Here is a 25887-nt window from a genome sequence, read left to right as displayed (position 1 = left end):
TAGCCATGTTGTGCTATGCTAAATGCTGATGAGCACAATTGCAAATATGATAGGACACTCCTAGCAAATGCCTGGGTTTCTAGCAAATGCCTGGGTTTTTCTATGTGTACATTTAATAGGACACTTCCTATCAGCAGACTGAACACAATCCATTTTCTAGTACAGTTTTACATGTTATGTTACATTTTTCTTATGGTTACAAAGCAGCAGTTATTTCTGCACTGTACTCTTCAATTTTTGTCAATATTGTTGTGTCAGCTGAGTGTTTTTCCTAATAAAAAGAACAACCTTTAATTTACTACATGTTTTATTTTCTAAATAGCTTTATGAATACTGTATACTGTATGTAAAAAGTATGTTTAAACAGGTTAAGAAAATTTGGTTTGTTAAAATATGGCAAAATATAAAAATGCTGCTTAAAATACCATGAACACCAATAAAAGATCTTCAGCCTTAATGAATACAAAATGGCTGCACTGCAAGCAGATGCTGTTCTTACCAAGCCCAATGGAATGGCCCTTTCTTACAGTGTTGTAGACTGTTTTGGCTTGGCCACATTAGCACTAGTTCATGTCTTGTCAAGTTCTAGAAGCTGCTATCTTTAAGGGAGTAAAATTTTCCAAATTTACAGAGTTATTTTGAAGAGCACCTAAAAATGTAAAAGGAAAATGGTAATTTTTAAAAATTAACGAGTAAAAGTTGTACACTACTGTAACAGTAGTGGAGACATAGTAGAGATTGTGTTGAAAAAGGCAATGTAGAACCCAAGAGCAGATTCACAAAGCAAATGTGTTTATAGTGTTTTAACACTAGACCAGAATGCTCTAAAACTGCTTACAAAGCTTTTGCAATTATTTTCAGTGACACTATTTACATCTAAGATTTTTAGCAGGGAGTGGTTTAGAAACTCCTGTCAACCACGTTTTTTTGGCGTGAATTTCACCCAAATGCTTGTTCATCAAAAATGTTGAATCAACTGTGTTCATTCAGAAGTCTTATACCTCAATATATTATAAAAACCTATGTAAGTGAAATATTGTCTAATAAAAGTAGCTTTTTCCCCAATATAGGGTTTTTACTGTCCTGGGTATGACGTTAAACTGCATCTGGCCAAACAAGTGGTCCTCCAACTTGCAGGGAAATCATAGGGATTGGCACTCCAGCCACCGTAAAAAAAATTTCACAAAGCTCCAAGACTACAGAAAGGACTCCTTTTTGCTCTCCATGGTACTAGTTCTGCTGCAGCCACCCATAGGAAGGCTGCTCACATCATGAAGGGGATGGCGGAAAGCCCTCAGGAGCCCCATCCCCAGAAGAGTCCAAACTGTTGGAGAGCCAATGGGATCAGGTCTGTTGGGGATCAGAACTGGTGTGATGCTGAGGCGTCGCCCGCTGCACGGCAGCATTCGGGTCCCAATTTGAGGCGGCCCAAACATTATGTGGGTGCATGGAATGTCTTGTCTCTCCGGCAAGATGATCATCTTCCTCTGCTGTCGGAGGAGCTGCGTAAACTCTGCATTTCAGTGGCGGCACTCTCTGAGGTGCGCAGAGTAGGGACTGGCTGGACTTCTGTAGATGGATACACTTTTTATTGGTTTGGTCGGTCTGATGGCTGTCATAAACGGGGAGTAGCTGTTGCTGTAACGGATTGGCTTATTCTGATATCACTGCTTTCAACAAGCGAATTATGGGACTCAGATTACGGCATATTCTGGGTGCCTTGTCTGTTGTCTCAGTGTATGCTTTGACCGTGGTTAGTGATGTCTCGGTGAGGGAGACATTTTATTCGCAGCTTCGCTCGGTGGTGGATGAGTGCCCACGAGGTGACACTCCTCTGGTCATGGGTGACTTCATTGCAGCCACTGGCACTGACCACGGCTGGCTATGAGGATTGTCTCGGTCCCCATGGGTGTGGTGATCGTGGTCAAAGTGGCTCCATGTTCCTTGACTTTGCAAAAGGTCTGGGGCTGTGAATCACTGAATCCTGGTTCCAGCACCCTGAACCACATCATTGGACTTGGTACTCCAATACTGGTGGTGTGGTGAAGGAGATCGATCACATCCTCGTGGGCAGATGTTTGAGGCTCTTGCAAAACTACAGGGTCTACAGAAATGCCAAGTTTGTGAATTTTGACCACAGACTTGTTGTTGCTACTCTTAGGATCCAACTCAGGTCCAGTAGGTTAACACCTACTAGGAAAATGAGCCTGGACTTGGCCAGACTCCAAGACCAGGCTGTTTCTAATGAGTTCACATGCAGTTTGTGTGAGGAACTTTCAGATTTGAGTACGACTGTCAATCCTAATGTGATGAGGGAGACCTTCTGTGACAAGACCCTGAAGGTTGCTGAGGATTGTGTTGGTGTTACCGGTGTTCCCAGAAGAAGGTGTTTCATCTCGCAGGGCACTCTGGATATCACTGAGAGGAGTTGCAATGCACAGCTCAATGAAAATTCTGGTTCTTGAGGCTTATCCTCCAATTAGCTGTGAACCACCCAATCTCACTGAGATTGCACAGGTGGTGAACCAGCTGAGGGGAAAAGGCTGCAGGGATCTGTGCTTTCCGGCATGAACTTCCCCAGGCTGGTGGTAAGGCCGTTCTCCTGGCATTGCAAGCAATCTTTGCTTCAATTTGGGAGACTGGCATCATCCCAACTGACTGGAAAACGGGACTTGTCATCCATATCTGGAAAGGGAAGGGTGATCGCCTGGATTGCAGCAACTACTGGGGGATAACACTGCTCTTGGTGCCGGGTAAGGTCCTTGCTACGGTTGTCCTCAATAGGATCCGTGATCACTTGCTCACCTACCAGTGACTGGAACGGTCTGGTTTTACTCCTAAGAATTCTACCATCGACCGCATGCTGGCACTGAGGGTTCTCATGGAGCGCAAACGAGAATATTGGCAGAGTTTCTTTGCAGACTTTGTTAATTTTTTGCAAAGTGTTTCACTCCATGGATCGAGCTGCCCTGTGGGACATCCAGAGGGTTCGCGAGAGCCCCTCAAGGTTGCTGGATATCATGGCTGGCCTGTACACGCTGGTACTGTGAGTGCTGTGCCAAGTGGAGGCAGAACCTCTGCGTTTTTCCCAGTTGATTCTGGGGTTCATCAAGGGGTGTGTCCTTGTTCCTACTCTGTTCAATGCTTGTATGGACAGGGTGTTGGGCAAGGTCATGGGGTCCAGCAGCTTTCGGGCATCTGTTGGTGAAGAAAAATTCACGGATCTTGACTTTGCTGACGATGCTGTGATCTTTGCGGAGTCAATGGAGGCTCTGATCGGGGCGCTCGTGAGACTGAGCGACGAGTCTGAGTGTCTGGGTTTGCGATTGTCCTGGATAAAAACCAAGATCCAGACCTTTAATGACCTCTTGGGCACAGCCATCTGCAGTGTGTCTGTTTGCAGAGAGAGTGTTGACCTTGTTAAGAGGTTTAATTACATTGGCTGCAACATTCATGTCTCTGGTGATTCTTCCTATGAAATCAGTAGACGGATTGGGAGAGCATGGGGGGTCATGAGGTCGCTGGAAAGGGGTGTGGCACTCCTGATATCTATGCAATAGGACGAAGGTTCAAATCTTTAGAGTCCTGGTGCTTCCTGTTTTGCTATATGGTTGCGAGACATGGACATTATCCAGTGACCTGAGACGAAGACTGGACTTCTTTGGTACTGTGTTTCTCCGGAAAATGCTTGGGTACCATTGGTTTGACTTTGTGTTAAATGAGCAGTTGTTCATGGAGTCCCGAATGAGGCACATTACCTGCATTGTGAGGGAGTGTCAGTTACGGCACTACGGTCATGTGACGCGTTTTCCTGAGGGTAATCCGGCTTGTAAGATCCTCATTATTGGGGATCCGAGTGGCTGGACCAGGCCAAGTGGTCGCCCACATAACACCTGGCTGCGGCAGAAAGAGGGTCATTTCCAGAGGGTGGGACTGGACCGCGTGTCTGCCTGGGGTTTTGCAAAGTTGTTTCATTGTGTAGTGGGTGTGGCAACGCACTGTACCAGTGCATGCTCCCCTACTTGACTTGACAGGGTTTTTTGCATCCTGCAGACCACTCATGGAGCTTATGACCCCACCTCCTGTGGGAGATGAATCTCGGGAGGATGCCTTTGAGAGAAACAGAGTCAAATATCTCTTGAAGTTTAAGTTTGCTGTTTGCTTTTTGAAACACTAATATTTTTTTCTACAAGTTCAAGAAAAAAGTGTTATTAAAAGGATTATTAAAGTTTTATTGGTGCAACTGCGAACCTGATATGCAACAAATATGTGCATTCACAATACCGACAACACCTCCTCTTTATTACTGTGACCTCAAGAATTAAAAACATTACAAGTCATAGAAGACATGTTGGAAACATACTGTAACCACACAGTAAAATGCCTGAAATCACCTGAACAATACCTAGAAAAATACTTAAAAATGCTTACAAAATGCCACTAAAAAGCTTTAAAATGCTAAATGCAGGACATTTACAATGCTCAATTGTGAATGAGCACTAAGAGACATGGAACTGTTCTTAAGTTAAACATTAATATTAAACATATGAAGATACTACAGTTCAAATTTGAAATATTTTATGTATATTAATAATAATAATAATAATACATTTTATTTATATAGCACCTTTCCCATGCTCAAGGCACTTACAGAATATAAGAAAGAACGGCAGGGTATACAGTATATAGCATTGTACAAACCAAATAAATAAATAAGATTACGACAGTGAATTTAGAGAAAAAAAGCCTAACAGACAACATAATTGATGGTCTAACACACACATACAGGTTAAATGAGCATCTTGACAGAGGTAAACTGAGAGAAAGGTACTAAAGTCAAGTAGAGTTAAAAGCCTTCATGAACAGATGAGTTTTGAGTTGTTTTTTTAAAAGAATTCATGGAGTCAGGTGTTCCAATTAATTTTGGTAGGTCATTCCAGAGTCTGGGTGCTATATAGTTGAAGGACCTTTCACCCAAGGAATGTAGATTAGTGTGGGGTACAACAAGATTGCCAGAATCAGAGGACCTTAGTGGGCGGGCAGGCACATAGTGATGGAGAAGGTCACTGATGTAGTTTGGCGAGAGGTTATTTAAAGCTTTGTAGGTTATTAGTAGGATTTTATATTTGATTCTGTAAGACACAGGGGAGCCAGTGAAGACGGAGCAGGATGGGTGTGATGTGCTCGCTGCTGCTGGTTCAAGTAAGGACTCTTGCAGCTGAGTTTTGAATAAGCTGGAGCACTGATATAAGATTAGATGGGGCACCTGCCAGCAGCGAGTTACAATAATCGATGTGGGATGTGATAAAAGCATGTACAAGTTTCTCAGCATTAGAAAGGAGAGGAAGGAGCAAACACGGGATATGTTACAGAGGTGAAAGTAATAAAGTTTCATAATGTGGTTTATGTGGGTGGAATAAGAGAGGGAGGAATCAAAAATGATACCAAGATTCTTTGCAGTAGGGGCAGGTCTGATGAGATCACTGCAAAGATGGACTGGGAAACAGCTCATTTTATTAAGTTGCATTTTAGCCCAAATTTGCAGGAGTTCAGTTTTGTTGCAGTTTAATTTTAAAGAGTTCTGCTCCATCCAGGTTTTAATTTCACTAAGGCAGGTTGTGAGCTGAGAAAGGTCTGATGAAGTTCCACTTTTAACACTGAAGTAGAGTTGAGTATCATCTGCATACAAATGATAGCCCAGTCCATAACTACGAATAATTTGGCCAAGGAGGCATATAAATACAGAAGAGAAGAGGGCTGAGGACAGAGCCCTGAGGAACTCCTTGTGTGACTGGCAATGAGCTGGATCTGCTGTTGCCAAGACTAACACACTCTTCTTGCCTATCAGTCAGATAGGACTTGAACCATTGGAGGGCAGTGTCAGAGATACCCAGCATGTTCTCCATTCTGGACAGTAGAATGTCATGTATGACATTGTCAAATGCTGCACTGAGGTCTAACAGAATTAATATGCTGGTTTGTCCAGAGTCTGCTGCCATAAGCAAATCATTGGTTACCCGTAGCAGAGCAGTTTCACAGCTGTGCTGCACCCTGAAACCAGATTGAAAGGGTTCCATCAAGTTATTAGTGGTTAAGTAATTGGTGAGCTGGGAGGCTAAAACACGCTCAAGAAGTTTTGACAGGAAAGGTACCGTAGATCCTGTTATATAAGCCGAGAATTTCGTCCTAGATTTTTGGCTTGGAGTTTGGGGTCGGTTTATACGACGAGTATCGTTTCAGATTCAAGATTTCCAGCGCAATGCCGGTTTTGCCGATGAAACGGAAGTAAATAATGATGAAACCACAGAGCCATCTTTCAGATGAAGAAGTAACTTTGCATGCGGTACTTTAAATTAAATAAAGAATTTATTCAAAAAGTGTTTTAGTTGTTCATTTTATTAATAAAATTTATAATAAATTACCGGGAAGTTTAAAATAAAAATTTTGTTTTGATTTCACGATCAACATCTTGCGTTACGACCGGATGCAGTCCGTGTATCGCTTGCGATTGTAAACAAACAACCGAAAGCGTTAGTAGCATCAGTTGGAGCCCAGATACAGGTGTTTGTGGATGTAATTTCGATCATTGCAGTGATTTACCTATACATATAATTCATTAAGACCATGCAAGCAAGACACATAATTGCTAAGGAAGGAAGGAAGAGAAGGTAAAGAAAGCTATCAAAATCAAAACGAAGAGGGAAATTGTGTGGAAATATGCAAGTGCTGTTCGTGTGACCGATCTCGCTAATATGTGCAGCATGTCAAAATCCACCATCTCGACAATTTTACAAGGAAAAGATTTGCATAAGGAGGCTCTTCTAAACAATAACCATCTTCTGTTTCATTCTCCTGCTCCTGCCTTCCTGCAGCCCAAAGATGTCAAATTAAATGGTGAGTACAGCATGAAATTGTTGTTTCTAGAATAGAATGCCTTTTATTGTCACTATACACATCTACAATGAGATTAAAAGCAGCTCCTTCAGTGCAGAAAAAAAGTTCTGTATAAGGCTTGTATGGTTGTTTTTTTAGCCTTAGCATAAAGCCAGATCTGCGGCCCCACTTCTGCTTTCTTTCCCTCCTCCGTCTGTGTCGTCTTCTAGACCCGACAACAATCCATGGAGAGCCCGCTGGTCTCGCTATGTTGTCTGGGACGTTGTGCGTGTGATGAAAAACACTCGAAACAGATGTCTGGCTTTGGACACCGATGTCTATAAGGGTGTAGCGGATGTTCGCCAAACCGATCGTGCACAAACAAGGAAAAAAAAAAAAGTACAAAAACAACAAAAAAGTACACTGAAAAGGAGAGCCCTGAGCTGCTGCGACCATGCGCTCCGCCATGCTCCTAGTTTAATCTAGCCTACTTCTGGTAGGCTAGGCACTTTTTATAACTTTTTGGTTAGCACATTAGAAAAATTATTGGTGTTTTGGTAAATTATGCACATTATACAACCCTTTTTTATTATGAAAAGGTTAAGTAAGTGTTGCAGTGGGAGGTTCAGAACGCATTATGGGTTAGCCTTCGCGAACGAATTAAGTTCGTAAGTCAAGGGTCCACTGCATTGCGTATTTAAGTTAATCAAATTTATAACGAGTCTCGGAAATGCACCCGATGTACCGTATTTGCGTATATAGTTTCCTTTTTTTGTTTTTTTTTAATACCGTGTCCTGTTCGACTGTGAAGCAATCAGAATTGATGTGTAAATGCTGGCGACTAGCCTTACAGTTTTTCTCTCAGGTGGAGCGTTACAGCTTCTGCTGACGTCACGCTGATACCAAAACTTTATTAGAAATATTTTCAGATGTTTTTAAGATTCGAACCGGACACGGAGACAAAAGTGAAAGAAAAAGAAGAGAGAAAAGGAGGAGATGGAGGTAAAGGGGGAAGGGGGGGTTTGTATAGAATAAACAATAAATGAACCAGAATCCGCTTCTAGACCTGCAGAAAGAGAGGGGGGGGGGGGGGGAACCACAAGACAAAAACATTGCTGCATCAGCTACATGAAGATATATAAAAGTAAAAATGTTTGGTGACAATCACACAGTAATTATTACTAAGGCATTTAGGGCCAACCACAGCCTTATGTCATGTGCTGAAGATGTCCAAGTCATACTTATGAAAGCACGATGTGAGCACCTGTGCGAGTACGCACGTTTGTATGTGTAAGGTTTCTCTATAGGAGCGTCCAATAGTGAGTGTGAAGGGCCACAGACCTGCCCCCAAAACGCGTGGGAAGATGGAGGGAGTTCCAAGCCCAGAGATCCAGAGGTCACCCCAGAGCGGGAGACCCCAGGGAGACCGTCACCAGAGAAGCCCCAACCCCCTCGAGAGGCGCAGAGGATCACCCCGGGGGGCCACAACCAGCAGCCGGCAGAGTCCCGGGAGATATCAACGGCAAACCCCCAGGCCCGCCCGCAGCCGCTCACCCCCGAGTTGGCTGGGCCCGGAACCCAGCAGCCCGGGACCCAAGGGCGATCCACCCCGCCGAGGACCCAAAAGAGCCCAGGGACCCAGATCCCACCAGGCAGCCACCGGGAGCGACTAGACAGATGCTTTAAAAAGAAAAAAAAATATATGTGGCAGGGGGAGGGTAGGCAAAGATGTTGTAGCATTGCCAGATGTCCCAGGAGAGGGGAGGAGTCCAAAACCCCACCTGACATATACAGTCACACACAAACACAGTCATACACTCCCTCCCTCATGCTCTCACATACACATACAACCCAAGACTTACAAGGATGTACGCCAGACACCCATTCACACTCCCCATATACACCCTACTAACTCTGGTCCTGGTGCTGCCGTACCGAAGGCCCAACCATTCCCGGACGCCAGAGTTAGCCCCGTTCCGCTGGGGTAATAATGAGCAGGCACCCCCGTCCAACGCCGAGTAAAGCAACCCACCACTCCAGACCACTCCTAGCCTCCAGCCGCGGGCAGCTAACTGAGAACAGAGGTGTGATAAGACCTCTAGTCTCCCTCCACCAGCTCCAATGTAATATTGATGTGTGTTGATAAGGTGCATTTTGTGGTTGGGGGAGCACGGGCAGTGCTGGCATCATGTGGCCTACACCAGCTGATGCCAACACACAGCCCCACTTCCCCCCCAAAACCCTCCGTGACTAGGTGCAGTTTAAAATTGGAAGTGGGCACCGGCACTCGGAGTGAGGCTGAAATTTCCCCCCACCGGATGCCGTTGAGTGTGCCCACTCCCAAGGCCCTAAGTGTGCATTTGTGTGGAATGTTGTTTGTGGAAGTGTTTAATGTGCAAATAAAATTGGGGGGTAGGCTGCCACAGGACTGCGGAAATGGGATCCATACCCACACCCCAAGGCCCTATGTGCATGTTTGTGTGATTATGTGAAGGAGCAGGAGGAGGAAATGTCTGAGGATGGGGAGGAATGGCTGAGGGGCCTGAGCACTACAGGGAGCCAGCTCCCCTACTGGCCCCAATAGGCACCTCCGCTCCCAAAATCCACCCGGGCATGGAGGCCCCAGCCCATCTAGCCACGGCCCAAAGCAGCAGCATCACAGAGCCCCACGGAGTCCGAGGCCACCAACCCACACCACCCCAGCAGAATATTTACTCCCATCCCCACATTTACTCAACATTCAGACTAAGTAAGACATAAGACACCCAGGTAAAGTTGGATCCTCCCCCTCCCGGACATCCCCCTCCCCCATGGTGGAACAGAAGTGTTCTCATCCTGAGCTCCCGGAGCCAGGGCCCGGCACTGCCCATGTTCCGGCCCTCTTCCCGGCAGCGTACATGCCAGGACCCAATCCCCAAGACCCCACCCAGATCCCCATCCGGGGACGGCCGCCCTCATACCCCAAGCCACCAGGCCCCCACCCAGACCCACCCAGGGGCGATGCAGCCACCAGGCAGCGACCCGCAGCCACCGTCAAGACCCCCCAAGGCCCCACACACAACTACCAGAAGTCCACCCCCCGAGGCAACCCAAGCACCACCAGAGTGGGGCAGCAGCCCCCCAGCCCAAGACCCCCCTAGTGAACCCACCCCAGGGATCCTCCAGATACTCCAAGCTCAGACTCTCCACCACATCAACCACAGCATCCCGGGACAATATCAATGACCCTCTATCATCGCTATGTGATGGAACCGATCAAAGGAGCCCAGAGATTGATTTGAAGTGGAGGCAGAGGCTGTCTCAAGTGTAATATGATCCAATAAAAGATTTCTATACTGGTTAATGCAAAGATTATCTTTGTTTTTCCAGTTTATGAGGATAGTTTTCTTAGCGATGCATATGGCAGTGAGAACCACGTGAACCAAATTTGTTTCAATCGGGACATCCTCTAGGTTCCCCAGCAAGCAAAATGAGGGGGAAGTTGGGATATCACATTTCAGACACTTTGACAGGTCTTCACATACTCTATACCAGAATCCCTGAACAGGTGGACATGACCACAGTGCGTGGATATAACTGTCAGGAATGTTGTCTGTGCAGTGTGTGCAGGTGTCAGATGGCACAAATCCCATCCTGAACATCCGATGACCTGTATAGTGTACTCTGTGTAGAATTTTGTATTGAATTAATTGTAAATTGGGGTTTCTGATCGTTTTAAAAGTTTTTAAACAAGTTTGGGACCAGAAAGTCTGATCAAAGCTAACTAATAGATCCTCCTCCCATTTGCCTATAGGAATTGCTATTGTATCATCTATTTTGGTCAATGTTTTATATACTTTAGACAGTAATTTGGGGTGTTTGAGATTACAGAAGTCTAATACCCTTGATGGTGTTTGTAATTCTACTTTATTAAGCTTAAATTTTTCTTTAACTACTGATTTAATTTGGAGATATTCTAAAATCTATTCTTGTCTATCCCAAATTGGGAGACTATTCTGTTAAATGGAATGAAATCCAATCCTTCAAATATGTGTTCCATGTATAGAATTCCTTTACTTTTCCAGTATGGGAGGTTCATCATTTTATTGTTTTGCAATATGTCAGGATTATTCCAGATGGGTGTGCGTCTGCATGGAATTAGTGAAGACTCTGTCATTTTTAGATATTCCCACCATGCTGTCAGTGAGGTACTGATATTAATACTTTTAAAGCTTTCATGCTTTCTTATTTTTGAGCTAATAAACGGTAGGTCCGAAAGCTCTATAGTATTGCAAAGTGTCTGTTCTACATCTAACCAGGACTCATCCAGCGGGTTATGTTGCAACCATCTTGGTATATATTGGAGCCTGTTGGTTAAGAAATAATGATAGAAGTTGGGTAGATCCAGCCCTCCTCTATCTTTGGTCTTCTGTAGTGTTTTTAAGCTAATTCGTGGAGGTTTATCCTTCCAAAGGAATTTAGTGATGGAGGAGTCCAGGGATCTAAACCAATCAGATGATGGCTTGTTTGGGATCATAGAAAATAAGTAATTGATTCTTGGTAAAACCATCATTTTAATTGTGGCAACCCTCCCCATAAGTGATATCGGTAAGGATTTCCATCTAGCAAGATCATCTTCCACTTTCTTTAATAGTGGGATGTAGTTTAGTTTAGTTAGATCTGCCAGCCTGGGAGAGACATGAATGCCCAGGTATGTAATATTCCCTGATTCCAATTGTGTATTAAGGGAATTGACAAAAGAGAAATTAATTGGAAGAACTGTGGATTTTAACCAGTTTATTGAATAATCTGAAACTCTTGAAAAGGAGTTTATTAGTTCAATTGCTTGGGAGAGAGAGGATTGAGAATTCTGAGAAAAGTAACACGTCATCTGCATAAAGACTGATTTTATGTTCTATGTTCTTACACTTTATGCCTTTAATAACTGTAGTTTGCCTGATTGCTGCTGCTAGTGGTTCAATAAAGATAGCAAATAGCGAGGGGGAGAGTGGGCATCCCTGCCTGGTCCCCCTCTGAAGACAGAAGCTATCTGATGTTTGGTCATTTGTCCTGACGCATGCTGTTGGTGAACTGTATAATATTTTTAACCAGTTTATGAAGAAGTTTCCAAAACCAAATTTATGTAAAGTTGCAAATAAGAACTTCCAGTTAACTCTATCAAAAGCCTTTTCTGCATCGAGAGATAATATACTGGTTTCCATGTTTCTGCTATAAGAAAAGTCTATTAAGTTAAGTAATCTACGTGAATTTGTGGATGAATGTCTCCCCTTAATGAAACCAGTTTGGTCTGGATGTATTATGAAAGGGGTTACCTTCTCTAATCTTTTTGCAAGGGCTTTACAAATTATTTTGAGGTCAACATTAATAAGAGAAATGGGGCGATAGCTGGTAGGAAATATAGGATCTTTGCCTGGTTTTAACAGGAGACTAATGTTGGCTGAATTCATGTTTGGCTGTAGTCTACCATTTTCTTCTATTTCACTCATCATTCTGAAGAATGTTGGAGCCAGAATGATCCAGAATTCTTTGTAGAACTCTGCTGGAAACCCATCTGGACCTGGAGCCTTCTATTAGGCATGGAGTTAAGAGCTTCCTGAAGCTCATCTGATGTTAATGGCGAGTCCAGGACTGTAGCTTGGCTATCTGATAATTTAGGAAGTATTATCCTGTCTAGAAACTCATTGATCTCATTATCTGATGGGTTAATCTGTGGTGAGTACAAGGTTTTGTAAAAATCTCTGAAAGTGTTGTTTATTCTTTCAGGATCATATACTATATTCCCAGTTGAGTCTTTAACAGCAGATATGGCAGTTTTCTCTTTGTTTATTTTTAACTGGTTGGCTAAAACTTGCCTGATTTATTACCGTGTTCAAAGTTTTCTATTTGTAGTCTTTGTGCTAAAAATTGTGTTTTTGTCAATAATTCCTTTAAGTTCTAGTTTATTTTTACGCAATTTGTTTTGTAATTCTTCTTCTGGGGATGCCTCTAGAGACTTAATGATTTCTTCTAATTCCTGAATACGTTTGTTTTCTATTTTTTTTCTTATGTGATGAGAAGGAAATTATTTTACCTCTCATCACTGCTTTCCCTGCCTCCCAGAGAACAGATGCTGATGTTCCAGGCAGGTCATTGTGTTCTAAATATAAAGCCCACTCTTTTTTATAATATTCCACAAAACCTTCATCTTTAAGCAGTGACGTATTAAACCTCCAGTTTTACTGATGGGATTGTTTTCTTATTTAACAGAGTTAAAGAAACTGGAGCATGATCGCTGACAACTATAGGGTGTATCTCAGTGTCTGAAATGTCAGCCAATAATGAGTATACTCTCTACGGCTGGGATAAAAAGATCGCCATGCATCACAAAGCCCATAATCACTTATATACTGTTTGACTATATTAGTGGAATGCCAATTGCGCTGAGTCCCAGCTGTACTGAGCCTGTCTGAAGAATAATCCATCCAAAAATTAAAATCTCCCATAAGTATAAGTGGACAGTCCAAGTGTTCGGAGACTACAGAGAAAAAATTATGAAAGAATGCGGGGTCATCTATGTTTGGACAGTATATGCTAACAATACATAAGCTTTGATTTTGTATAGATAGTTTTAGTATTATAAATCTACCATCTGGATCTGAGACTGTGTCCAATACTGTGAAATTGATATTTGTGTGTATTAAAATAGCTACACCTCTTTGTCTAGAGTTATAGGGGGCAGAGAACAGTCTGGGAAACTCAGACGTTTTAAGTTCATCTGCAACTGTGGCAGACCTATGAGTCTCTTGTAATAAGACAACATCTGCCTGCATTCTTTTAAGCTGATCAAAAATCTTTAATCTCTTCTCTCTAGAGCCAGTTCCATGAACATTCCAAATGACAAACCTTAGTGTACCCATAGTTGTGTGTGTGAGTAGCTAATGTATGGGGCCTTCATGTGAATAAATTAAGTAAATAAATGTATAATTTAATCTGAAAAAATAAAGCAATAAATAAGTAAATAAAAAATATATGTATAATAATGCTAATAATAATAATAATAATAATAATAATAGTGCTAATGATAATAATAATAATAATAATGCTGATGATAATAATAGTACTGATGATAATAATAATAATAATAATAATAATGCTGATAATAATAATAATACTAATGCTGATAATAATCAGACAATTATAATAATAATAATAAAAATAATAATCAGACAGAACCAAGAGTGTTTGTGGTTCTATGATAAAATGTAATAATTATAATCCAGTGTTTGTATGCGTTGTGTGTGTGCTGACGCAGTGTAGGAAAGTTGTGTGATTGTGTCATCCGGATGTAAAGCTCCAGAAGCAGGTAAAAGAAGGAAAGGAAAGAGTGATAAAGGTTAAAAAAAGAAGTAAAAAGAAAAGGTGCTAGAGGTGTGGGGTGGTGAGAGAACAGGTGATCCCATATAGTTTCAACACAAAGGTTTCATTTTACCAAACATCTCCACAATCACTTCCTGGTTTCCATCAAAAATGCCAGCAGTCTCAAATTCTCACCGATAAACATGATAAATATACCTGAAGAGACACTTTTAAGGAAATTTAGGAAATTTTGCTTGGAGAAAGGGGTCGGCTTAAATACCAGTCATCGGCAAATACATATAATTTATAGGTAGAGAAGGGGGTTGGCTAATATACCGAGTCGGCTTGTATTCTGGGATCTACGGTAAGTGGGAAATAGGTCGAAAATTGTTAAGACTGTCAGCATCAAGGCCAGACTTTTTAAACATTGGGGTTACAGAAGCAATTTTAAAAGTGAGCAGCACAGAGCCAGTGTCACGGGATGAGTTTATTATTGTTGTAACAGTCAGGATTATGGCATGAAGGCAGGATTTAAGTAATGTGCTGGGGATGGGGTCCAGTACACAAGTAGTCGGCGTTATCTTACAAAGCAGGTTATTAACAAATGCAGATGTGACTGATGAAAACTTAGAGAAGGAGCTGGATGGAGTGGGAAAACAGGGAGAGATATAAACAGATGATGTATTTATGTTAGTTTAATTATTCAGATCTTTAATTTTGTTACGGAAAAAGTGGAGGAATTCCTCACAGACTTCAGTAGAAGAGGTAGCTGGGCCAGATGCGGTGCAGTAGTTTATTAACTACAGAAAACAAAACCATTGGGTTATCATGGCCACTTTCTATTATTCTGCCATAGTGGCGTTCTTAGCAGCAGTTTGTGCTTCTCTGTAATGGCCAAACCAACAGTCTTCTTTTCCTAATTTCTTCAGCTATACTGGGCTTTCAGCGAGATTCCGAAAATTTTCCACTGGCATCACATCAGGAATGTTTCTAGCCTATTAAGTTCTGTCTACAAAAAAAGTGTAGCGGCCTCATGTATAAACATAGCACATGCACAAAAATGTTGCATATACCTGTTTCCATGCTTACATCGTCATGTATAAAAACTAAACTTGGTGTAAAGCTATGCACATTCTCACGACAGCTCAAACCATTGCATACGCAAGTTTTCGGCTCGGTTTTGCAAACTGGCGGCACCCACCGTTAAAGCAGTGCTACTGTTCCTCTGTGGTTTCCTTTATTTTTTCAGATTCACATCCCTGATGCGGTTTTATCAAATACACTGAAATTAACTGCATATCGTTTTTTAGTTTATGGCATCTGATTGTAATTAACCTGTAACCATATAATGGTGCATGAAATGGCCAAATTATTCCAAATACTATAGATGCTTTAGTGTTGTTACGCTCAGTGCACCATTCAGAGTATTTTAACCCACTGTATCTGAGTGTGGAATCACAGCTATACAGCAGCTGATCGGAAAGCTCTACAGCAGATTGTGTCAAGAGCGGAGAGAATTATCAGGATACAGCTTCTAGCACACACTGCCTCAGCCATGGGCATAGTCGGTTTGAACTTCTCCCATTCGGCAAATGCTTCAGTGCCTTTCCTGTATGGACCTTGTGGTTCAGAAACAGTTTCATCCCAAGAGCTGTAAATTGACTCAATCAGTCCATCAAGTGCTCCCGGTAGAACTGTTTGTAATTATATGTACAATTACCTCACTGCAAACTTACACCACAGTTCTAATTTTGCACAACCTGAGCCACTTATGCTTTCATATTATATATTTTTCATTGTTTTTTTTAAATCATATTATTATTGTTATTTTACCATTTTATAGTAAAATAAGTCTATGGAGGATCTGCATATCTATCTATCTATTGAATCTCATTGTACCATAAAATAACAATAAAGGAATTCAATTCAATAGAAGTGAGCATGTATTTACTGATGATGACGACTGGCTTCTAAGTCAATTTTTATTTCCAGATGCTATCATCTAAGAGCTCTTGATATCATTTTTAAGATGAAATGCAGTAAAGTATATGTATTACATTATACAGATAATTTTTTAATTTCATTTAAATAATGTATACTGTTAATAATTAAACGATAGACGCGGTGGACAGCAGTAGCAATGAACTGGCGCCCTGTTCATGGATTGTTCCTGCCTCGTGTTGTATGCTTGCTGAGACTGGTATGACCAAGCATGGATAGATGGATGGAATAATTAAACACAAAGATATTTCAATGTTCTTTAAAGGTTTTGAAGAATCGGCATTCTAAGCTTACAGATGGCTTGACATTTATTAAAGAGCTTATTGTGTGGTGATTGGTTACTTGAAGAAAGAAAATGAAGGACAAAAATTGTGGGTTAGTACATTAGAAAGAGACAGTACAGCTGCAATAAATTAATTTAATCAAGGGTTGACAATGGCGCAGCAAGCATCTTGCGGAGGGCGGGGCAGGGTGCCACCGTGCCCTCATGTTTAATATATGCGTTAATCCCTATCATCATGAAAATTATATCAAGTATAAATCTTAGTATTTAAAATGTTCAGAGAGCTGTAATATCATGAATGTAATGTATTATGTGTCCTATCGATGTAAGAGAAAGCCTGTTTAAGAAGCACATAGTGATTCACACACAAAGAGTACAGAAAAGAAGAAGATATAGAATATAAAACATTTAATGTGCTACTTTAGTTACAATGGGATCTGAGAAACTAGTAAATGAAACAATTTTAAGATGACAAAATAAACTATGTGATTAAAGTAAAAATTTTGACCTTTTTTCTCCATTGCGTTCCTGTTTATTTTCTTTTTTCTACACTCTAATATGCTTCCATATGACACTCAGGCGGTGGGAGTGCGACATGCCCTTTCACAGCAATTTTGACATTCGACCACTTCTTATTATTTCGGGCACTGTGATGCTTTCTGAACTTGAAGTTTTGAGTTTCTCTGCCACTCAGTGTCACTCAATCAACTTTCTTTTGTTGTTTATACCACTGTTTAAACCAACAAATAGTAAGTTTTTCTATGTCTCCACTTGGTATTTGCTAAAATTCTTCTCTTTTTTCCCCTGTGCTTTTGCCATTGTCTTTTCACTGAATATTCAAAGAGGCATATTCCTGGGAGAAGTCGGGGTGAGGCAGCAGGTGCATACACATGTGTTACATTTTACATTGACCGGGATTTATGTAGCGGAAGAACATGGAAGTTGACATATGCACAAATTTATACATCTGGATTTTTTTGTGTGTATAAACATTTCTGTTTTTGTCTGTAAGCCATGTTTTAGTGTGAATTCTATGCACACCATTATACATGAGGCCTCAGGTCTCTTAGCCATAGAGGAGGACTGGGATGATAAGTGCTTGAAGTAGTCACATCTTAGTCTTGATTGTTGTATTTTTTTTTTGCTAAGTGAACCAGTTTAGTGACCCAAAGGTAGCAATGGCTTGACCGATTTGGCTGAGAACCTCGGAGGTAGAGGCTATTTTCTTCACCAGTATGACTAAGCCAAGATATATGAATTCCACTACTTGCTCAAGCTGAATGCCATAAAGGTAGACTGCAGCTGGAGATCTGTAAGACATCATTGCTTTTGTTTTTTCAGCATTGATTTACATCCCACATCCCACACAATTGTGCCTCACTTGTGACTGTTTGTAGAGTATCTGCATAAACATTTTCAGCCATAATGCATTGATCACCATTTTGAACAGTAGGTGCGATGTGACGCAGTCTTGTCAGACATCTGTTCGAATAGGGTAGTCTTTTGAGAATGCCCCATTGGTTTCAATACAGCTTCTTGTGTTTTTGTATGTTTTCCGAAATAGTTGGATGCTCTTGTCATGTACTTGCTCTCTCTGGAAGTCCGTCAACAGGGCTGTCCAGTGAATGAACTCAGAGGCAGCTTTATAGTTGGTAAGTAATTAGGATAACATATTGGAGATTTAAGGAAAGCCTGAAAGCTTACTTGGCTAACATAATTTTGCTCTTTCCATGTGGTTTCACATGGGCGAGCATGACTATAGCATTAAAATACGGATAGAGGATGGGAAACATTGACGGGGAAAAAAAAAATCAAAGGACAAACATACAGAATAAAACCTGCCTAAGCCTCCCTTTCAGCTAGATGACTACAAAAAATATAAAGCACATAAAGCCTAAGCTACAATTAAGTGGATAAGGAATAAAGAGGTAAGATTTCCTCAGCTGCCCATTCAAAAAAAATAAAAATGATAAAACATTAACATCCAGTCATTTTTTAAACTCACTTTTCCAGAGCAGGGTCATGGGGAAGCTGGAGGTTATGCCAGCAAGCATCTGCCACAAAGCAGGACCAATCCCTAGAGAGCGCACCAGCCACCACAGAGTGAATGCACATACACATACAAACCCAAGTCCAATTCAGCATCAATAATCAACCTAACCTCCATGTCTCTTGACTGTATAATAAAACCAGAGTACTCAGAGGAAACACATAAAAACATGGGCAGAAAATGCAAGCTCCATGCAAAGAACAACTTGGACTTGAACACTAGCCTCCATGTGCGGAGGCAGCAGTGCTATCAGTGTTTTTTTTTTTTTAGTCTAAGTCAGCTGAAAAGAAAGGTGAAGTTTGTATGGAAGAGTAAAAATGTCTCCAAACAATGTGTAAAATTACACATTAGATCTATGAAAATCTATTTGCTTCAAACCATGCCTGCATGAAATATTACTGTTAGGGGATGGAACAGTACTACTGTACAGGGTGCATTCTCATTTCCTGCTCCCAGATTATCTTTCTTATACTGTACACAATGGGCAGTGGCACCTACTCATCGTGATTTCATTTCTGGCTACAAGGAGCTGAGCATTCTCGCCCTGCTCTACTCAGATTCTGAGCAGTCAGCTATGCACTTTAAAAAATTATTTTTATGTACATACACACGCTTATATAGTTTATATAAACTTTGTAGTACAATATCCAAAATAAATAAAATCTGTTGCTATCTGAGCTATATAGCTATCAGGAGTAATCAATAAGTAACAGTACAGTTATTTTTCTTTTCTATTGTATGGTAAATGTGCTTTACTGTTTCTTTGAGCATCATCTAAATAAACAAGTACTCTATATTGTTAATGCATTCCAGACATTATAAAGAATAATAACAAAATCAGTGACATCCTTGGATAAAATTTTCATTTCAACTGTAAGAGAAATTCAAACTAGCATAGACTTCATAAAAACAGAAGACATTCAAATTCTAGAAGACCACAATCTTTATCAGAGAGACTTTCCTGATGTTTTATATTACGTTCATGATCTCAATTGTTTTTTTCTCCATGTGATCACAGATTTAATTAAGAATAATAAATATTCTGTATATTAATGTGTAAATACAAGGGCACTGCAACCTTTAAGGTACATCACTTATTATAAGTCCAGGATTGACCAAAACCTCATTTTAACTTACTCTGAGAAAAAACTAACAAAAGGGCAATACAGCTTTAATAAATGGCTAATGCATAGTTGTAAAGGCATACTTCTAATGAGTCTCCCGAAATCACCAAAGCACAATCATGTTTTCTCCTGAAAGCATTGAGTTCTAAATGGGCCTCTCCTCGTGTTGTTACCTAAAACATAAAGAAAAAAATATTAAAATGTTAGCAGCTGAGAAATCCTACAGGGCACCATATTGTATTTCCTTTGGAAATTTAGACAGATTATAAAAACCTCAGCAACTGGCCTAATAATTAGAATGATGATACGATTCAAGCCATCTTAAAATGGTCTAAAGTGTATGATTCTGCAAAGGGTATCATCTCAGGAATGCCCAAAAAAGCTGTTCCAAAGCGGTTTTCAACTCCAATATGTGTTATGAACAACTAACTCAGGACTAACACACTGTGGTATTTTGATTTGTGTTCAGTTGCTTTTTAATACTGAATGTATGTAATTTCCCATTACATTTATCCACCCATAAATTTTTTTTTCCTTTTTATTAATTTTATTGCAATCCATACAAATCAATCAAGTTTTTACAAAAAGAAAAATTGAGTTAAGAACAAATTGGTCCCCACCCCTGAGAGAGAAGCAAGCCAAACGGCATGAAATTTAAGGCTTGTAAACATACCTAAATTAATACATTCTCTGTGCTTTATGAGCTTATTTTAAAATATTACTGATTAGCATTGCTACTTTCCACTCCTTTTCTGATATATTAATTGAGAGATCTTTTTCTCAGTGTCCTCTTGGATCTTTGAAAGGGAGGTATTGTAAAATGATTTTATATATTGTAGAGATGGCGTCTAAGTCCTTGAGATTGAGCAATATTTTTTCCAGTATGGATGTGGGTGCAAGATGAGGAAAATCAGGAAGGTTCTGTTTAACAAAGTTCATGATTTGAAGATAGTGAAAGAAGTATGTAGTTGGAATGTTAAATTTGGAATGTAATTGTTCATAGGATGCAAAGACGTTGTCTATATAAAGATCTCTAAGCAAGTTAATTCCAAATTTTTTCCAGATATTAAAAACTGCATATGTTTGCGAAGGTTGAAAGAGGTGGTTCTCTTGCAGAGGTGCCACAGATAGAAGCTTATCCATCTTAAAATGTTTTCTTCATTGGTTCCAGATTCTAAGTGAGTGGAGCACAATTGGGTTATTAGTATATTGCCAATGACATGTGTTTATTGGAGCACAGAGCAAGGAATACAAAGAAGTACTGCAGGATTTTACTTCTATTGCGGACCAAGCCTGTGTATGTTCTTCTATTTGTGTCCAGGTTCTTATTGCCTGTATATTTGCTGCCCAGTAATAAAACTGGAAGTTAGGTAGAGCCATGCCACTTTCTGCCTTTTGTCTTTGTAGGGTCGCTCTTTGGATGCGTGGATGTTTTGAATTCCAAATAAATGAGGTTATTGTTGAATCTAATTGCTTAAAGAATGATTTATTAATGTATATTGGAATGTTTTGAAATAAAAAAGGAGCTTAGGAAGAATATTCATCTTAACAGTGGTAATTCTTTCAGCTAGTGTGAGATGAAGGGTTGACCATCTATGCAAGTCTTGCTTGATTTTTTCCATGCAGAGGGCGAAATTTTGTTGATAAAGAGCTTTATGTTTACTTGTGATGTTTACCCTAGGTATTTAAACTGTTCTGCAATGATAAAAGGTAGGGTATCTAATCTAATATTATATGCTTGAGAATTCACTGGAAAGAGTACACTTTTATTCAGATTAATTCTGAGACCAGAGATCTTTTGAAATTCTGTGAGTGCTGCTAAGACTGCAGGCACAGAATTTTCTGGGTCCGATATATACAGTACCATATCATCTGCATATAATGAGATTTTCTGTTCCAGTCCTTCTCTGCTAATCCCCTTTATCTGATCAGTATTTCGACAATGTATTGCCAGTGGTTCAATGGCAATGAAACAGCAGCGTGACAAGGGCATCCTTGTCTAGTGCCACTTCTAGTTTAAAGTAGTCTGAGCAAATGTTGTTGATGCAAACTGAAGCTTCTGGGTTAGTATACAGTAATTTAATCCATGCACAAATGTTCGGGCCAAACCCAAACTTCTCCAATGTAGTAAAAAGGTATTTCCATTCAATCATGTCGAATGCTTTTTCTGCATCCAATGATAATATATTTCTGGGGTGTTTGATTTAGTTGGTGAGTATATTACATTAAACAGGCGAAGATTTGAAGATAAGTGTCGGCCCCTAATAAATCCAGTTTGGTCTTGTGATATTACCAAAGGGAGCACTTTCTCCATCCTTCTAGCTATGATTTTAGAGAGTATTTTAACGTTGTTATTCAGAAGTGAAATTGGTCTGTATGATGCACATTGTAATAAGTCCTTATTTTGTTTTGGAAAGACAGTGATTAGTGCTTGGCAAAGGTTTGAGGAAGAGATTGGTTATCTCTGTAAATGTTGCTAATAGAAGAGGGAGCTAGCTGAGCGGAGAATTTCTTGTAAAATTCTGCAGGGTAGCCATCAGGGCCTGCTGCTTTCCTCCTTTGACTTTATAGCATCTAGTAATTCTGATAACGCCAGAGGTTTATCAAGTTCCTCCATACTAAAAGTGTCTATTTGTGGTATCTGTAATGTATCCAGAAATGCATTAGATTGTGTATTGTCTTCTTTAAACTCAGTAGTATATAAGGATTTATAGTAGTCTCTGAAAGTGTGCATTATATTTTTGTGTTCGATGATTTTATCTCCGTTCGTCTTAGTGATTACTGAGATTGCGCTATGCACTTCTTGCTTGTGAATTTGTTGAGCTAAAAGCTTATTAGCTTTCTCTCCATGTTCATAGTAATGAAGTCTGGATTTATAAATTAGTTGTTCAGTTTCTTTAGTTGTCAGGAGGTTTAGTTCTGAATGCAGAGCCTGCCTTTTCCTATGTAGAGTCACGCTTGTTAGTCTGGCATGTTCTTCATCTATTCTAGTAATTTCGCTTTTTATCTCTGCTATTTTCTTGGCTTCGTTTTTATTTCTGTGGGAAAGATATGAGATAATCTGTCCTCTTAAGAAGGCCTTAAGAGTTTCCCAGAGTATTCCTGCAGAGATCTCGGAGGATGTATTTGTCTCTAGAAAGAATTTGATTTGTTTGGATATAAATTCAGTACAATTCTCGTCTGCTAATAGAAGCGGGTTGAGACGCCATCTGCAGGGTGAGTGTATGGGGCTTAGTAATTTTAGCTCCAAGATCATAGGTGCATGGTTCTTGCAATGGATGTTCTTGCAGTGCCTATTCTAACCGTTATCAATAGTTCATTACTGCATGGCACCGTACCTGATGCACTAAAAGTGTCAGTCATTAAACCTTTAATTAAAAAGTCAGATCTAGACCCACACATACTAAATAATTATAGGCCTATTTCAAATTTACCATTTCTTTCTAAAATACTAGAAAAAGTAGTTGCCAGTCAGCTTCAGTCACACCTTACGCATTACAATTTATTTGAGAAATTCCAGTCTGGCTTTCTGCACTGGTCATAGTACAGAAACTGCACTAACACGGGTTGTAAATGACATTCTGATATCCTCTAATGAAGGAAACTCCACTGTAATTATGTTGTTGGACTTAAGTGCAGCATTTGACACCATTGACCATTCTATTTTACTGCACAGGCTAGAAAACGATTTTGGGCTTACAGGCCCGTGTCGCTTTGGTTCAGTTCTTATTTATCAAATCAATTCCAATATGTACAGAAATGTGCTTGACATCATCATTATACACAGAAGTTCAATATGGTGTCCCATGGGGTCAGTACTGGGACCTTTACTGTTTTCACTTTACATGCTTCCACTAGGATCTCTCATTAGGAAACATAATGTTAATTTTCACTTGTATGCAGATGACACCCAGTTATACCTTTCTTTTAAATCAAGTGAAGTTTCTCCGATGTTGTCTTTAATTAGTTGTGTTAGTGAATTAAAGGAATGGATGAATGAGAACTACTTGTCTTTAAATATAGATAAAACAAGATATGTTAATTGTTGGAGGGAATGACGCTGATCACAGCAATATTTTGTTGTCATTTAACTCAGTTAGAATCCCAATTAATTTTACTGAATCAGCCCAATCTAGGAGTTATCTTTGATTAGCATGTCATTTAAAGCATATTACAAAGTTGTCCAAAACATGTTTCTTCCATCTTAAAAATGTTAGGAAATTAAGGCGCTTTCTAAATAAACAGGATTCAGAGAAATTAATTCATGCATTTATCTCTAGTAGGATTGATTACTGCAATGCGGTGTTCACTGGCTGTTCAAACTGTTCTTTATACAGCCTCCAGTTAATCCAGAATGCGGCTGCAAGAATTATTACAAGAACAAGAAAATATGAACCCATAACTCCAGTTCTTAAATCCTTACACTGGCTCCCAGTTAAATTTAGTGCTGATTTCGAAATCCTCCTTTTAACATATAAAGCATTAAATGGCCAAGGTCCGGCTTACTTGTCTGAACTTATCATGACTTACAAACCTGAACGCACATTAAGATCTCAAGATGCCGGTCTACTTAGGATTCCAAGGATTAATAAAATAACAGTGGGAGGTCGAGCTTTTAGTTACAGGGCCCTAAACTGTGGAATGGTCTTCCTGCTTCTATAAGAGATGCCCCTTCAGTCTCAGCCTTTAAATCCCGGCTGAAGACTCACTACTTCAGTTTAGCATATCCTGACTAGAGCTGCTGATAAACTGTACAGACTGCATCTCTGTTGTTAGTTATTAGCACTAAAACATAAGTAACATGATAGTTAGAATTGAATACTAACCCTCACCTATTCTGTTTTTGTTCTCGGTACCAAATGTGGCAATTGGTGCCACGCCCACCTGCCAAGTTGTTTGCCTGCCTATGGTAAAGTCATCCCTGATGGAGGATCACAGGAATCATGGGAAAGAGGGGTCCTTTCATTGGAGCAACGTTTCAGCCGTGGAATGGCCAAATGGGGAGGCAGCTTGATGGATGAGGTCTTCAGAACTCTAAAAATATCCAAATCTTATTATGTGATATCATCTACTGTTAAATTCTGTTCCGCACTTCTAAAATTTTTATTATTATGCTGTATTAAGGATTTGTTCTGTTCTGTGTATTGTGTTGTATTGACCCCCTTCTTTTGACACCCACAGCACGCCTAACCTACCTGGAAGGGGTCTCTCTTTGAACTGCCTTTCCCAAGGTTTCCCCCATTTTTCCCTACAAGGTTTTTTTGGGGGTTTTTCCCTTGTCTTCTCAGAGAGTCAAGGCTGGGGGGCTGTCAAGAGGCAGGGCCTGTTAAAGCCCATTGCGGCACTTCCTGTGTGATTTTGGGCTATACAAAAATAAACTGTATTGTATTGTATGGTCAGAAATAACAATAGCATCGTATTCGCAAGATTTAATCATAGGCAAGAATTTATTGTCTATAAAGAAGTCATCAATCCTTGAGTAGCAATGATGTACTGCTGAGTAGAAAGAATATGTTCTTGAAATTGGGTTTAAAAACCTCCAGGGGTCTGATAAGTTGTGATCAGTTATAAACTTTGTAATTATCTTTGCGGTGTTAGATGCGTCCCCTGTGAAAGAAGTCCTATCTAAAAGTGGATTTAGAACAAAATTAAAGTCCCCCAGCCATTACAACTTTTTGAGTGTTCAGATAGGGAATGGATGCAAATAAATTTATCATCAATATTAGGTGCATAAACATTTATCAAGATTATTTTACAGTTAGATAAGTCTCCCATGACCATTACATATCTCCCTTCAGGATCCAATACTACATTTGATGCTACAAATGGGATTGTTCTATGTATGAGAATTCCCACACCTCTAGTTTTCTTTGTAAAACTAGAATGGAACATTTGGCCAGTCCAGTCTTTTGCAGCCGAACGGATCCTTGTTTAGTAAGTGAGTCTCCTGTAAAAATACTATTTTAGCGTTTAGACAGTTAGGTGAGAGAGTACTTTCTTTCTCTTTAATTCGTGATTCAAGCCATTAACATTCCAGCTCACAAAGTTTACTGTCCCATCATGGAGACATTGATTCTGAGTTTTTAATCTCATTTTATAGTCTTAACTGGAAGTGAGACAGCTTCAGCCTTAATTTCCTATTTCCCCTAGAGTTGTTGCCATGCAGTTTATTATTATGTTGGTATTATAATTGTAAAGATTAGAGGATAGATTGGTATAGA

At 40.1% G+C, this 25887-nt stretch overlaps 1 pseudogene; it reads right to left on the bottom strand.

The window, feature by feature from the left end:
* Positions 1 to 25887, bottom strand: part of LOC120515186 — a 125463-nt pseudogene that overhangs the window by 96847 nt on the left and 2729 nt on the right.

The sequence above is a fragment of the Polypterus senegalus genome, chromosome 14, assembly GCF_016835505.1.
Source record: "Polypterus senegalus isolate Bchr_013 chromosome 14, ASM1683550v1, whole genome shotgun sequence".
Taxonomy (NCBI): domain Eukaryota; kingdom Metazoa; phylum Chordata; class Cladistia; order Polypteriformes; family Polypteridae; genus Polypterus; species Polypterus senegalus.
This window is presented reverse-complemented; position numbering and strand designations above follow the sequence as displayed.